This window comes from Ovis canadensis, chromosome X, assembly GCF_042477335.2.
Source record: "Ovis canadensis isolate MfBH-ARS-UI-01 breed Bighorn chromosome X, ARS-UI_OviCan_v2, whole genome shotgun sequence".
Classification (NCBI taxonomy): domain Eukaryota; kingdom Metazoa; phylum Chordata; class Mammalia; order Artiodactyla; family Bovidae; genus Ovis; species Ovis canadensis.
The window spans coordinates 23,317,434-23,333,474 of NC_091727.1; the positions used below are offsets into that span (position 1 = coordinate 23,317,434).

General features: G+C 41.4%; 1 long non-coding RNA gene and 1 other non-coding gene across 2 annotated transcripts in view; one reads left to right on the top strand and one right to left on the bottom strand.

The window, feature by feature from the left end:
- Nucleotides 1-16,041, bottom strand: part of LOC138930949 (uncharacterized) — a 31,463-nt gene that overhangs the window by 4,108 nt on the left and 11,314 nt on the right. Inside the window, exon 2 of the long non-coding RNA XR_011446300.1 lies at nt 1,041-1,243. This is a non-coding gene — a long non-coding RNA (uncharacterized lncRNA). The remainder of the gene's footprint in view (nt 1-1,040; nt 1,244-16,041) is intronic.
- TRNAE-UUC (transfer RNA glutamic acid (anticodon UUC)) lies at nt 225-297 on the top strand. The gene has a single exon. It is a non-coding gene; the product is annotated as a tRNA-Glu (tRNA).

Genomic DNA, 16,041 nt, shown 5'->3' on the forward strand with positions numbered 1-16,041 from the left:
ATTTAATAATGACAATTCCAAAAAATGTTTGTTTTTATTAAACCAACAAACTTAAACTAGCTTTTTTTCATCAAGGATTTTTCTGATCATGTGGACTTGAAAACAATTGGGTTAGAGTTACTATTTCAGAAAAGTTTTAGGAATACTTAATTCATATAAGCACTTATTTCTCTTTAAGCCAACTAAATAGAATTCTTTTAAAAATATCATATATACATGGGAATTCCCTGGTGGTTCAGTGATTAGAACTTGGCACTTTCACTGCTGAGGGCCCAGGTTCAATCCCTGGTCAGGGAACTAAGATCCCATTAGTCACATGGTACAGCCAAAAAAAATCATAAATACATAATACACGTACATATATGGATATACCTAAACAAGTAGGTACAGAGATATACAGATACAGATACAGGTACAGATACAGAGATATTATAGTTTTCATTTTTAAATTTTAACTATGTCTCAAGTATAATAATACAAAATGCAAAAGAATCTGAATCCAAACTGTTTCTGGCCAACAGACTAAGTTAAGGTTAAGGTTACCTGTTCAGATGGCCAAAATTTTTTTTTAACTATAGACTGTGTGTGTGTGTGTGTGTGTGTGTGTGCGCGCACGTGCATTATAAAAATTCTTTAAGAAAAGCTATTTTTGGAGTCAGTTGGTCTCTTAGAAACTTTTACCGATCAAAGAGTATTTTCCATTGTCTCTGAGAAGTTTGTAATCCTCTTTTCAAGGGCACCTCTTAAAGTAGACTATGTTATCTAAGTTAAATTTCCCCAAAGTGGCCATGATAATTCCAAATTATTCTTTGTAAAGTTCACTCATTTTGCCAGAAACGCACAAGATTTTGGCCCATAGTGGTTATACATACAAGAAGCGGGAGTCTTTAAGCGGGGAGGAGAATGAGATTTAGACCAAGTGGACTCTATCTCTGCCTTTAGATTCCCTGAAACAATCCATGAGGAGCTCAGTAATCCTACTGCTGCCTAAATTCCAGGGAATCACAGGTTCTCCCCTTACAGACGGAAGGGTGACTTACCAAGAAGCTAGAACAAACAGAATACAGGTATGCATGATAAAGTTGGAGACTGCAACACGCAAAGAGAGCAGCACTCAGGCTGACTGCAAGGTCGGTGAGAAAGCACTGAGCTCCTTGGGTCCTGTGGGTACCAGCACGCAGTTGCTCGCTGGCTTCAGAGTTGTTGAAGGTCTTATTTGGATCCCACTTCTGATGCCAGAAAACTGTCAAAAATCCAGAAATAACACAATTAAGATTCTCTGGTGGCTCAGTGGTAAAGAATCCACCTGCCAATGCAGGAGGTGTGGGTTTGATCCCTGGGTCAGGAAGATCCCCTGGAGGAGAAAATGGCTACCCACTCCAGTATTCTTGCCTGGAAAATTCTATGGAGAGAGGAGCCTGGAGGGCTACAGTCCATGGGATCACAAAGAATCAGACATGACTGAGCATACATGTACACACATAACATAATTAAAACCACCAAATCAACAAATAGTATTTAATAAGAGTTTGTTGTGCACATAAAAACAGTTTGGGGGCTTCCATGGTGGCTCAGTTGTAAAAAAAAAAAAATCTGCCTGCCAATATAGGGGACACAGGTTCAATCCCTGATCCAGACAGATTCCACATGCTGTGGAGCAACTAAGCCGATGCTCGACAACTATTGAGCCTGTGCTCTAGAGCCCACGTGCTGCAAATACTGAAGCTTGTGTGCCCTAGGGCCCATGCTCTGCAACAACAGAGAATGAGAAGCCCACGCATCACAACTAGAGAGTAGCCCCCGCTTCCCGCAACTAGACAAAAGCCTGCACAGCAACAAAGACCCAGCACAGCCAAAAATAAATAATTTTTTTTAAATAAAATAAAAACAGTTTGGGACTGGAGACTTCTAAATTCAAAGATGGATATGAAGCTCGAGGGCATTAAATTACAGCAGGGCTTATAAAGTGAGAATGAGAAAGTTATTAATGCTTACAATGACTGGTTATTACAAGGTGGGGAGATCAAGGTGGCAGGGGATTGGTTAAAGACGATAACTCAAGTTTCTTTTATGATTGTCACAGGCATTTATAAGAAATGACCTAGGTTAAGTTTCACTTACTTTCATAAAATAAGCTAGATTTAATGGCAACCCACTCCAGTACTCTTGCCTGGAAAATTCCACGGGCGGAGGAGCCTGGTAGGCTGCAGTCCATGGGGTCACTAGGAGTCGGACACGACTGAGCGACTTCACTTTCACTTTTCACTTTCATGTACTGGAGAAGGAAACGGCAACCCACTCCAGTGTTCTTGCCTGGAGAATCCCCCGGACGGGGGAGCCTGGTGGGCTGCCAAATCTGGAGTTGCACAGAGTCGGACACAACTGAAGCGACTTAGCAGCAGCAGCAGCAAGTTGAGCTTACTGGTTAAATGGTTTTGTCTGCTCAGGGAATTCTCAAATCCCGCCTCCATCTTGTATATAATTTTAACCACATGCACGTTCACATGCACACATACACGTACTAAGAGCAATCTGTGTTAATGGACTGAAATAAATGTCTTGGACCAAGTCTGCCAGAATATGGGTTTGCTCATAAAGGGCACATTCAGGGCCCCTGAAGGTACTGCAGTCTAGTGTTGGGAAACAAGAGAAACAGTGTCACTCACTGGAAGCCCAAATTGAATACTTCAGTGACTGGAGCTGCTCCAATTCTAACTGAAGTCTATGGCTTCCAGTCTGGGACTACAAGGGTTGAGAAACACTCTGAGTGAGGGAGTGGGTGACAGGGAATCAGAGAGGAGTTCACTGTTGATGAGACATGCTCATCAATCATTCCTGGACCAAGAAACCCACAGAAACCAAGCTGCTTTTGGCGCCGCCTCCTCCTGCCTGCAGTGAACCTGCAGATACTCTGCATTCCAGCACCGCCAGCCCACACCACAGAGAACTAACGTCAGCCAGATCCAGTCTTCACCAGTTCCTGAGCTTCCCCTCCCTCGTGCTGACGCCACCATGATCACGTCTCCTCCCCACATGCCTCCCCTCTTCCTCCTTCGTCACCAGAGACACACATAGAAAGTCAGTGACATTTAAGGGACTAAGAATACAGAGATGAAAAAAGCACAGTCCTGCACAAGGAAATGCAAACAGGCTAAAAGAGAGAGAACAGGAAACAAATCAATATAATATGACATTAACTCTAATGGAGGAATATGCAAAATACTCCTGGTACAGCAAGAGTGAATTGTTCCTGGGCAATGTGATGTAGACAGTATTTTCCTCACCTACTATATTTGTTCCCTGTTGCTGCTGTAACAAATTACCACAAACTATGTGAGTTAAAATAACACAAATTGATTATCTTACAGTTCTGGATGTCAGATATCTGACACAGGACTCAGTGGACAAGGTTTTGGCAGGGTTGTTTTCCTTCCTGGAGGTTCTAGGAGAGAATTCATTTCAGAATCCCCTACAATCCAATTCTGTGGATGGTTTTTAGTTAGCCAAGAGGCTCTTATAGTCTCAGTCAGAGAAAGTAAAGATAATGAACAGGAGGAATGTTTCTGATGAATTCTATCTTGCTGCTGCTGCTAATAAGTCACTTCAATCATGTCCTACTCTTTGCAACCCCATGGACTGTAGCCCACCAGGCTCCTCTGTCCATAGGATTCTCCAGGCAAGAATACTAGAATGGGTCTCCATGCCCTCCTCCAGGGGATCTTCCTGACCTAGGAATCAAACCCGCATTTCCTGCATTGCAGGTGGGTTCTTTGCTGCTGAGCCACCAAGGAAGCAAATTCTATCTTAAGTTCCTTAAAAGTAATCAATAGAGCCAATATATTAATTTAATCCATTTATTAAGCACCTACTATATGCCAGGTGCTTTGCTGGGTGCTGAGGCTACAACAATCAAACAGAGAGAGTTCCTGACCTCCAGGAATCCACCACCCAAAGAGAAAAAGTAGAAATGTTATCAAATGCACTGTGACAACTGCTCCAATGAATACTGTGCCATAAGATCTCAGAGTAAGCAATATAAATAATGCATTCTGCTGGGAGGGAGAGTTGGAGGAGTCTTGGTGAGGACACAGACTAGTGGCCCGTAGAATCACAGGAAGAGGTTACATTTGAGAGTTCTTCCCTTAGGCAAAAAGAGACTAAACTATCCAAATTGAATTTTCCAGTTTCATAAGTAAACTTTATAAAGAGGTTAAGAATATTTTCCAAGGAGTTAAATGGGAATGTTTGTTGTTTTTCTGTCTCACATTATCGCACATACCTGGCTAATTAAAATATGTCATTTTAATTAAAGGTACCCATGGAGGGTGGCCAGGTATCAATGTTATCAATGTACCCACAGCCCAGCTGCTCATTTCCCAACAAGCAAGTTCCCTGAGTGACCTAGTAGTGTCACTATCACGACCGACCTAGTTGAAACTTATGTTGGAGGCAACCAGGGTTCTGTGTCCCCAGTGGAAGCGAGTTGCACAAGCAAGATAACCCTTTTGCTACATTCTCAGAGGACTTAGTCCCACACCCAGGGAGAAGTAATGTGCCTGTCTCAGTCAGGATGGTTCTCAGCTGAGCCCCAGATTGCTGAGGGAGATTCATGGCTTGCTAACATAAACTTTGTCCCTGGGTGGACAAATTTACAAGCCATCTCCTCCATATGTCACGTTTGCTCAAGTCAAGATGCATCTATCAAGTGCCTACTCTATGAGAGAAATCCTGCTTGATGATAGAGCCACAGGACTGAAGACAACAGTCTGTGCTGCAGAGGGGCTCATATCTGGCTTCCTGACTAATCTCACAGATGAGGAAACTGAAACTGAACTTTCTGGTTTCTTTCTCTGCTCTGCTCATGCTGTATTCCCTTTTCTGAGTACCTTCCTCCTTTCCTGTATTCACAGAGCCCAACTGGAGTTCTACTTCTTCTAAGAGGATTTCCTGACTCTGTAATCATCTACTTTCTCTACATTTCTATTTCACTAAGTCTGTGTCTGACAACTTATTATACTTTTCTATGTATTATTTCTTTAATTATGTAAAGTGTCCATCGTGGTACTCCAATGATACTGCAAGCTTCTAGAAGGCAGGAGTCATCTTTTAAATTTCAAACCTGGGCAGATAGTTAACTCGCAACATCTAGTCAAGATTTAACTGATTGGATGATGGAAACCAGCTCTTGAGCAGTAATAGGAGGAGAGGAATGGTAAGCAATGCTCCCACCTTTTAAAGGCTGGTCTGGTCCTAATACTGCCTTCAAAAACCAGCTGCACTGGGCTTAAAGAACCTTCCACAAGAGCATAACATAAAAATGAAAGGGTCCACAATATAGACCATATTCACAATTTATCCAATTAAAGATTTGGTCCACTGCAGTAGAAAAAACAAAAAAGATGATTTATGATAGCCATGCACACACATGCTAAGTCACTTTAGTCGTGTACAACTCTGTGCGACCCCATGGACTGTAGCCCACCAGGCTCCTCTGTACATGGGATTCTCCAGGCAAGGATACTGGAATGGGTTGCCATGTTATACTCTAGGGGATCTTCCCAACCCAGGGATCAAACCCATGTCTCTTCTGTCTCCTGTACTGGCAGGTGGGTTCCTTCCCACCAGGGCCACCTGGGAAAGTGAAAGTGAAAGTGACTCAGTCCAGTATTGTAAAGTAAAATAAAGTAAAAATTAAAATTTAAAAAAAAATCACGTTAAAACTTAAAAAAAAAAAAAGAAAGAAAGTGACTCAGTCATATCCGACTCTTTGCAACCCCATAGACTAAACAGTCCATGGAATTCTCTAGGCCAGAACACTGGAGTGGGTAGCCTTTCCCTTCTCCAGGGGATCTTCCCAACCCAGGGATCAAACCCAGGTCTCCCGCATTGCAGGTGTATTCTTTACCAGCTGAGCCACAAGGGAAGTCCAAGAATGCTGGAGTGGGTAGCCTATCCCTTCTCCAGATGATCTTGCCAACACAGGAATCAAACCAGGGTCTCCTGCATTGCAGGCGGATTCTTTACCAACTGAACTATCAGGGAAGCCAACAATGTAAATGTCAGCCTCAAAAGTTAGCCTCCCCAGCATCCTAAATTTAATTTAACCAACTTATTATCCATGCATTAACCTAAACCGTTTGAGACTTTTTTTTTTTTTTGAGGCCAACAGCCTTCTAGGATTTTAGTTCCCCAATCAGGGACTGAATTGGGCCCTTTTCAATGAGAGCGAGGATCCTAGCCATTGGACCACCAGGGAATTCCCCACGTTGAGACACTTTTAAGTTAAAAATAACTTTTTTATTATTGCCATAAAGGACTGTTTTTTCCTCCCTCTCCCAACCTATTCCTAGGGTCTGGCACCACCTAGGAAAGCCTGATTAACAGAAGTAGGCATTTAGTAGGGAAAGAGACAGCAACTCTTTGTAGCATTACAATGCCTGAAAGGACATGAAGGTTGGCAGTGGGAAAGGCCTGACTTTTCATAACCATGGTTAATGGACTCTTTGTTTTTTCTCTCCTTTTCTACCTTCTTGTAGGATTCAAGCCCGAGGAAATTTAAGCCTTTTCTGACCCCTGGCCTATCTCATCCAGGAACTAGATGAGGAACATCTTGCTGAAGGCTATGGAATGGAAGACGAATGAAGGGCTGGGTTTTGCCCACAGGCTGGAAAAAAGGCAAGTCCAGCACTTCCTTCTGGTCTCTTGTGGAGAGGCTGGAGTGGACATTGGGTCTGGGTTGCTTCATGTCTATATTCTTTTCTCTTGTTGCACTAGTGTTTTCCCCCTGGTATTTCGCAGAACATTTCCCCTAGTAAACTAGGTTCTGGGAAAGGGAAAGGAGATGAAAAGGAAAGGAAAGGAGGAGCAAAAGTCCTGTCATGAGCCTATGTGGGGCAAAAGTCTGCACAACCTTCATACCCTTCTTTTGTCCTATAGTCAGCCAGAACCTGGCACATTGTAGGAAGGCATCTGACAGTGATCTCTTTTACTGAAGAGAAGATATCATTGAAGAATTCCAAAGAACTCACAAAAGACAAATGTATTCCCATTAGTAGAACCAGAAAAGCTTATCTAGAGTCTTGAAGGTTAAGTCTTATTTGTCGGGCTTCCCTGGTGGCTCAGAGGTTAAAGCACCTGCCTGCAATGTGGGAGACCTGGGTTCGATCCCTGGGTTGGGAAGATACCCTGGAGAAGGAAATGGCAGCCCACTCCAGTATTCTTGCCTGGAAAATCCCATGGACAGAAGAGCCTGGTGAGCTACACTCCATGGGGTAGCAAAGAGACAGGCATGACTGAGTCTTATTTACTGGCTCCTAAATTTGGCACAGTGCCTGATACCCTGTAATTATATAATAAAATAGATTGATGAAATGACAAAACAGCAGTGATAGCTACCATGTGTTGAGTACTTATCTCAGTGCCTAACATGTTGAAAATGTATAAAAAATATTTGTTGAATGAAGAGGGAATATCAAGAAGGATAGTGTTATTTATTGAGAATGAATTGGTCGATTATCTTATTTAATCCTCACAAAAACCATGTTGTTGCTGTTTAGTTGCTAAGTCGTGTCCAACTCTTTGTGACCCCCATGGACTGTAGCCCTCCAGGCTCCTCTGTCCATGGGATTTCCCAGGCAAGAATACTGGAGTGGGTTGCCATTTCCTTCTCCAGGGGATCCTCCCGACCCAGGGATCGAACCCATGTCTCTTCTGTCTCCTGCATTGGCAGGCAGATTCTTTACCAATGAGCTACCAGAGAAGCCCTCACAACAACCACAGGAGATCTGTATTCCCATTATTCCCATTTTACAGATAAGGAAAATCAGGGTTTAGATGCATAGTGCATAGTGTCCTTCTCCACCAGAGGGCACAGTTTTATACCCCAGACTTGCCCTGAAAAACTGATGGTATGAGTAGATCTGGGTAAGTAGATTCACGACCTCAGTCACATATAATAGCAATCGCTGCTAGAATTGGGGGATCCTTCACAGAGGAACCAAACCAGGAAATGAGAAGGCATCTAGAAAACTAGATGACCATAAGGCCTCAAATCATATTCCTCAAGTTTCCCCTCTCATGTTCATATTCAGCATGTTCTAAGCCTTCTGCCAATTATCTCTCTCTTTCTGGTTTGTTTCCCCATGTGGACAAATGTATTCTACATTTAATTTTTACTTTCATAAATTATAAAGTAAGGACACATGGTTCTAACTTGATGTGTTATCATCAAATGGCTCCCTGACATACTGCAAACAAAACGTTTTGAAATTTGTCCTTTCAGAATTCTATATCTGAATGTTAACTTTCCCAATCTAGAACTCTTTTTCTATCTCAGGCCAGTAAATAAGGGAACTTTATTTCCACTTCTTTCCACTATGTTTTGGCAAAAATAGATTCAGAACTTATTACTATTTAATTTGATCCTTTCAGGTGGATCTGAGTCTGTCTCATTTATTGGCTAGATCCTTACATACATATCAACCTCATCTATCACTTGCTCCTATCCACCATGGAAGCAGCAAGTGATAAGGGGACAAAAACAAGCATGAAATTCAAAACCAGATGCAAGCTGGGCCTTTGTTGCTGCTATTTAGTAGCTAAGTCATGTCCAACTCTTTTTCAACCCCATGGACTTCAGCCCTCCAGGCTCCTCTGTCCATGGGATTCTCCAGGCAAGAATACTGGAGTGGGCTGCCATTTCCTTCTCCAGGGGATCTTTCTGACCCAGGGATCAAACCTGCATCTCCTGCATTACAGGCGGATTCTTTACCACTGAGCCACCAGGGAAGCCCAGTTCTGAGGGTGCAAGGTCCTTATTTTCTATAACTGACATGGACCATTCCTACTGGCCTGTTCTTGGTATGATACAATAAGGTCAAAAGTCAAGATTGGAGGCTTCCTTGGTGGCTCAGTGGTAAAGAGTCCACCTGCCAATGCAGGAGATACAAGTTCAATCCCTGGTCTGGGAAGATCCCTCACGCCACAGAGCAACTAAGTCCATGAGTCACAACTATTGAGCCTGTGCTCTGAAGCCTGGGAACACAACTGCTGAAGCCCACATGCCTAGAGCCCATGCTCTGCAACAAGGGAAGCCACCACCTCAAGGGGCCCACACGCTGCAGCTGGAGAGCAGCTCCTGCTCTCCACAGTTGGAGAGGGCTCAAGCAGCAGTGAAGACCCAGCGCAGCCAAAGATAAAGAGATAAATAAATGTCTACAAACAGTCAAGATTGGGAGAAAGAACATATCAGGTAAATACATATGAAAACAAAGCTGTATTGCTGTTGTTCAGTCGCTCAGTCATGTTCAACTCTTTGCGACGCCATGGACTGCAGCACACCAGGCTTCCCTGTCCTTCACCATCTCCCAGAGTTTGCTCAAACTCATGCCTATTGAGTCAGTGATGCCATCCAACCATCTCATCTTCTGTCGTCCCCTTCTCCTCCTGTATTAGCTGTATTTATTTCATTAAAATGTACTGAAATAAAAAACCAGTATGAAAATAAAAAGGCACAAACATGTGAACAGGAAAAAGTCACCATGAAAATACAAAAGTTCCAAACTTGCTTGCACCTAATAATAGTGTTAGTTCAAAATGGATTGCTAAATTTGACTGCTTTAAATTGAAAAACTCCCATATGACTAAAGACACTATTAACAACAACAAAAACCCTAGCACATGTCTGCAAGAAAAAGTAACCAAACAGAAAAGTGGAGAGAATAATAAATTCTATAAAAGGGTTACTACAAATGAATAAGAAAAAAAGAAGCCAACCAAAAATGGGGGCTTCCCTGGTGGCTCAGTGGTAAAGAATCCGCCTGCTAATGCAGGGGACACAGGTTCAACCCCTGGTCTGGGAAGATCCCTCATCCCACAGAGCAACTAAGCCTATGCACCACAACTACTGAGCCCACGTGCCACAATGACTGAAGCACACTCACCTAGAGCCTGCGCTTCACAACAAGAGAAGCCGCTGCAATAAGAAGCCTATTTATGCACTGCAACAAAGAGTGGCCCCCACACAGTGCAACTAGAGAAAGCCCACGCACACCAATGAAGACCCAGCACAGCCAAAAATAAATAAATATTTAAATGGATAAATGTCAGGGACTGGCGATTCAATAGAAGAAAAAAATATGACCAATAAACACATGAAAAGATCAATATCATATTAATCTAATTCAAACCACAATAAGATACTATTTCATACTCATTATATAAGGAAAAACCATGAAGTGAAATTACCAACTGTTGGCAAGAACAGAGACTGCTAAGAATTCTCACTCACTGATAGGAGAAGCTATAAATTGGCCAAATCACTTTGGAGAACAATTTGGCTCTATTTCATAAAGCTGAACCCAAATATTTTACCCTTTGACTCAGCATTCCAGTCCTAGGCAAATACCCTATAAATCACTGCTCCTATACTCAAGGACATATACAAGAATGCTCATAAGAGCATTGCTGGAAAGGGCAGTGGAAGCGGGGAGGACACAATCTAAATGTTCGTAAGTAGGAAATTTTTTTAACTTCGAATCCTCTGAGGATGAATTTGAATCCAATTAGTTCATAATTTATGGCATGAATCACAGTTTCAAGGTGAGGACTTCTTTTTTTGATAGATTTCAATGTTTATAATTTAATATTTTCTTCCTGTATCCCTTTCATACATATGAATAAGTCTAAACATTAAAATGGAGAAAACATGCACTGCTGGGGTATTAACTGGCTGTCTCCCACAATGGCTCACAAGAAGGTTGAAATGCCTTCTTGAATTTACCATAGTTTAGGTCCTGGCCCTCAGATGTGCAAGTCAGAAACCTGACTTGTCACTTCACTAAAGGTAAATCCATGTCCTTATGTGGACTCATATTAACCAAGAAATAACCATGAAATAACAATATTAACTTTGTAATTTATAATGAGATGTAAGACTGCCTGGGACACATGAGAAACCCAGTTATAAACAGAAAATTTACTGATGAGTATGGAATCAATTGCACTAAGCTAAAACAGTCACTAGACTGTAAGCACCATGAAGGCAAACATTTTTGTCTGATCTTTCCAATGCTAAAATTCCAGAGACAATAACAACACCTGATTCAATAAAAATGTGTTAAATAAATGAATGAATAAGGAGAATCTTAAGTATCCATCTCCACAATACGCAAAAACCAATCTCAAGATTCAGCTACTGGAGTTCTCACATTAAGAGTGTCAGAGCAGGAGATTTCGATTCTGGCGTCTGAGATTCTTTACCTGTGCTTCTAGGACTGATCCCAGTAAACACCTTTAGTTACCTACATTATAGCCATTTCATTCTAATTTCTTGCTAGGAACATTCCAATTCTGTTCTCAGCAGCAATGTGCCCATCCTCAAAGAACAGATCACCATTCATCTTGCCCAAACATATCATCTGTTTCCTTTGCCAAATACTCACTGTCCCAGCCTCCTTTGTAGCCATGGTTAGCCATTATTCATTATTGTCATTAGGGAAATTAAATGAAGGCAATGGCACCCCACTCCAGTACTCTTGCCTGGAAAATTGCATGGATGGAGGAACCTGGTAGGCTGCAGTCCATGGGGTCGCTAAGAGTCGGACACGACTGAGCAACTTCACTTTCATTTTTCACTTTCATGCATTGGAGAAGGAAATGGCACCCCACTCCAGTACTCTTGCCTGGAAAATCCCATGGGTGGAGGAGCCTGGTGGGCTGCCGTCTATGGGGTCGCACAGAGTTGGGCACGATTGAAGCGACTTCACTTTCACTTTTCACTTTCATGCATTGGAGAAGGAAATGGCAACCCACTCCAGTGCTCTTGCCTGGAGAATCCCAGGGATGGGGGAGCCTGGTGGGCTGCCGTCTATGGGGTCACACAGAGTTGGACATGACTGAAGTGACTTAGCAGCAGCAGCAGTCTTGTTCAGGCTTCAGAAGCAGGGGAGCCAGCCTCTGACCAACTTCTGACCTTGTATGGACATATGCCTGCCTGTAAGCACACCAATTGTTACCAGCAAGTTAGATAAGATAGGAATGGGTCTTGGAATCTCTTAAGCCCCTGAGAGCTTGGCCAGCCCCCAAGGGTCTAATGAAATCCTGTAACTCACAAGGTGAAACAAACAACATTGCATAAGTTAAAGCAAAATCAGAGCAGCATGTCTGCATACAAACGGATGATAATATCAGTTTGTGGCCTGGGATTATAAATGAGAGCCTCCGAAACTGCAATTTGAAGTCTCACTCATGGGGTGGATGTACCACCCAGAATCCTTTCCCAACGGGGACTCCAGATTGCTGTTAATAAGGAATTTCTCAGCACTGTTCAAGTTTGGGTGTAGGTTGTTGGCCCAATTTCTTGATATATATGCTGTTATTTCTCTCTATTGTTTCTTTTCTTTTAATAATTGGATATTGAGATTAAGTCAAATAATCCTTTATAAAAAAAACTGAAAATTTTCTGTGTAATGAGTGGTTTCTTTTGTTAACAAATTAAAAATTTTGGGCAAAACAACTGTCCAATAAGATATTAAAGGAAGACTTCTAGAGTATTCTAGGAAAGATGCTGCTTTCTAGATAAAACAGAGCCTCAGTTGGAGAAAGATTTTTGCTCCTGACCTATCCTCCCTGCTTAGGATGCTGATGTGAGGACATGATGCTTGGAGCTATTGCAGCCCTTTTATGTTCATGAGATAAACTGAGGCTAATTGGCAGACAGGAAGGGTTTTAAAAGCCTAGGTTCTCTATAACACAGTCAATTGCTGAACTAGCCCTGGAACTAGCTACCTCAAGTCTTCTGAATTGTTTTTAAAGTTTTTATGACTTACTTAAGTTACTCTAATTAACTGTTAGCTGTAGTCAAAAGCATTCCTAACTGATAAAGTGATCAAGTTTGTTAAAAGTATACTTTTTCACTTTAGGTATGTTAATTCATTCAGTCAGTTTATAGTCAAATATTAACTGGCCTGGGATACAGTTTGAATATCTCTGCTTGATTTTTAATTTCACTTTTAGAAGCTATGCTAATTTCACTGATTTCTAATACCACTACACAAATCATGCAACCACCAACTGTGACAGCGCTAAGCATCTCACATCTCCTTTCCCACACTCTGCTGCCTGATATGCTTTTTCCTTCAAATCCTTCCAAGTTGTGCCAGGTCACTGGCACTTCTGAACCAAAATAATCTCTTTCATAATGATAAACAGAACTGATTTCAATACTGAATGAATCAGAATGTAGCTGATGTTATCCTCAAGAAAAGCTTCTGAATTCCATTTGTGGGAGTCTGGATATGGAGGTAAATAAAAGATGCTTTGGGTATTTGCTTTGGTGATTTGTTACCTGATAGGTATAAGATATCAGAAACAAGAGCAGTTCTACACTTCTGTTTGTCCCATCTGTTCTTTATTCCTTTTTTTCCTCTTTTTCTGTCTTCCCTTGTATTATTTTATATGAATCTATTTTATCCCCTCTATTGACTTACTCAATTTCCAGACTGTTCCAAATTTGTTGAAAACTACAAACAAACATATCCAAGAATTCCAGTGAATACCAAGCAGCATAAACACAAAGAAAACCACATCATGGCACTGCAGAATCAAATTTCTCAAAACTAGTGATATAGAGAAAATCCTAAAGTTAAGACTAATCTCTAGTTTTTCATCAAAAACCGTGCAAACCAAAAGACAGTGGAACAACATCCTTAAACCACTGGAAGAAAAACACCATCAACCCAGAATTTTATATCCAGTGTAAATTGTGTTTCATTGTTATAGATTGCTGAAGATAAATGAAGAATACTTAACCACCATTCACAGCTCTTTAACAGCTTTTTGTTTTTAACCATGGATTCACAGACTAAGTACTGAAAGAAAGAATGGGACAATGTTCTATCTGCTGTCCTGCCCATATTCTTAGCACTATAACTGCATAATTTCCTTCTATTTTGTATAACATTAAAATGTCTGTAAAAAGGAGAAGGAAAAAATGTTGTGTGAATTAACATGTTCTGCATAATGCCTTTTCAACCTTTTCTCCTATTTCCACTAAGTTTGTCTCTTTTAAAAAATCTCTGCATGTGGTTTACAGTTGGAATATTAATTAGGTCAGAGAGAGGTCCACTTCTAGAGACAGGATTGTAAATAATTTATCCCAGATGCTGTGCTCCGGATTGGACCTTGTCCACATGATGTCTGGCTAGTCAGATTAAAAAAAACTCCAGGCAGAATACAATAGGCATTACAATACTGATTACCCAGCCTCTGTGATGATTCCATTGGAGGAGACCTCACTGGTTGGCAAACATTAACAGAATCATTGCACATTTATTATTCATGAGGAAGGTGAAGCTTCATGACAAAGGTCAATGAATAAGAGAATAATCCCTGTGTAAGGCAGGATAAAAATTGTCTTGGGACAAATCTTTCTCTCTCCCCATTGGACCATTCACAATCATTCTTCCTCATCCAAAAATTGTTACAGTCTTTATTTTACTAAATAGACAGAAAGGAATAAACATTTAGAGGTCAGTTCTTCCGATCCCTCCCTACCCTACGCACACCACACATGCAACGAAGCTGCTCTTTTCACAGTATTCTAAGTACTTCACAAAGGGCTTTACAGCAGCATTTAATATTCACAACCTTAGGAGGAGGAAACTATTATTATTAACTCCATTTGACATACAAGCACACTGAGATATAAGAATCTTGTCCAAAATCATACAGCTGGTAACTGGCAGTGCTGGGATTTGCATCCATATCTGCTGGGCCTCAAAGATCCTGGCTTTTTCTGCCACACAAGTGCACTCAGCTCCACCTTCCAATAAGTACTTACTGAGTCAACTACCTTTTGGCTTCACACCAACAGGTTGGCATTCTCAACGTCACTTGCTTGGATGAGAAAAACCACTCTTCCTGTGAGGTGATTGAGCATGTATTCTACCTATGAAAGGAGAACATAAATGAAGAGCTGTGGACCATTTTCAAAAGTACTGGGACAGCACCCATCTCAGAAAGAAGAATGCTATTGTGGTGCCCCAGATTCAATGACTAGATGTTCACAGAGTATTCTTCTATGAGAGAAGGTCCTATGGCCTCTGGAATTCTTCTGTGAATGAGCCTGGCTAGAGGAAGCTTTCTACAGCCTCTTAGGATGGCAGGGATCTCCCCAGCTAATTAACTGTTTCTAGTTGTCTCAGAAGGGACTCCTGATCCATACTGCAGGGTCTTACTTGTCAGTCCCATTCTTGGGATGGGGACATGGGTACAAGGCAGAGAAAGAAGGTTTACAAAGAGGAAGACACTGGGGAGACTAGAACTGTCAAGAGTGTACATTCCTTCTTGTAATTAAAACAAGGCATGTGCCATCTGCAGCAACATGGATGGACCTAGACTTTGTCATACTGAGTGAAGGAAGTCAGACAGAGGAGAAATATCGTATGACATCACTTATATGTGTAATCTAAAAAGAAATGATACAAATGAACTTACCTGCAAAACAGAAAGAGACTCACAAACTCAGAAAATGAGCTTATGGTTGCCAGGGAGAAGGGATAGTAAGGGAGATTGGGAAGGTCATATCATATACCCACTGCTATATTCAAAATGGATACCCAACAGGGACCTATTGTATATGTGGCAGCCTGGATGGGAGGGGAGTTTGGGGGAGAATGGATACATGTATATGTATGGCTAAGTCCCTTCACCATTCACCTGAAACTACCACAACATTGCTTATTGGCTATACACCGATACAAAATAAAAAGTTTAAAGTTTGGAAAAAAGTAAATAAATAAAACAAGGCATGTGCTAGTAAAACTTAATTTGTAAGAAGTGGATCAAATGTGTTGAATGTTTACAATTTTTCACCTGAGCTCCAGCCTTAAGACAATGTTTGTTTTTAAATTTTCCATTTTCCCCAGAAAATCTATGAGGACTATAATTCCACAGTGGTATAGTAAAAGATCTCTTGACCAAGGGTTAAGAGACTCCTGTTATATTTCTGACTTTGCCACTTTCTAGCTGTGTGGAAAGTAC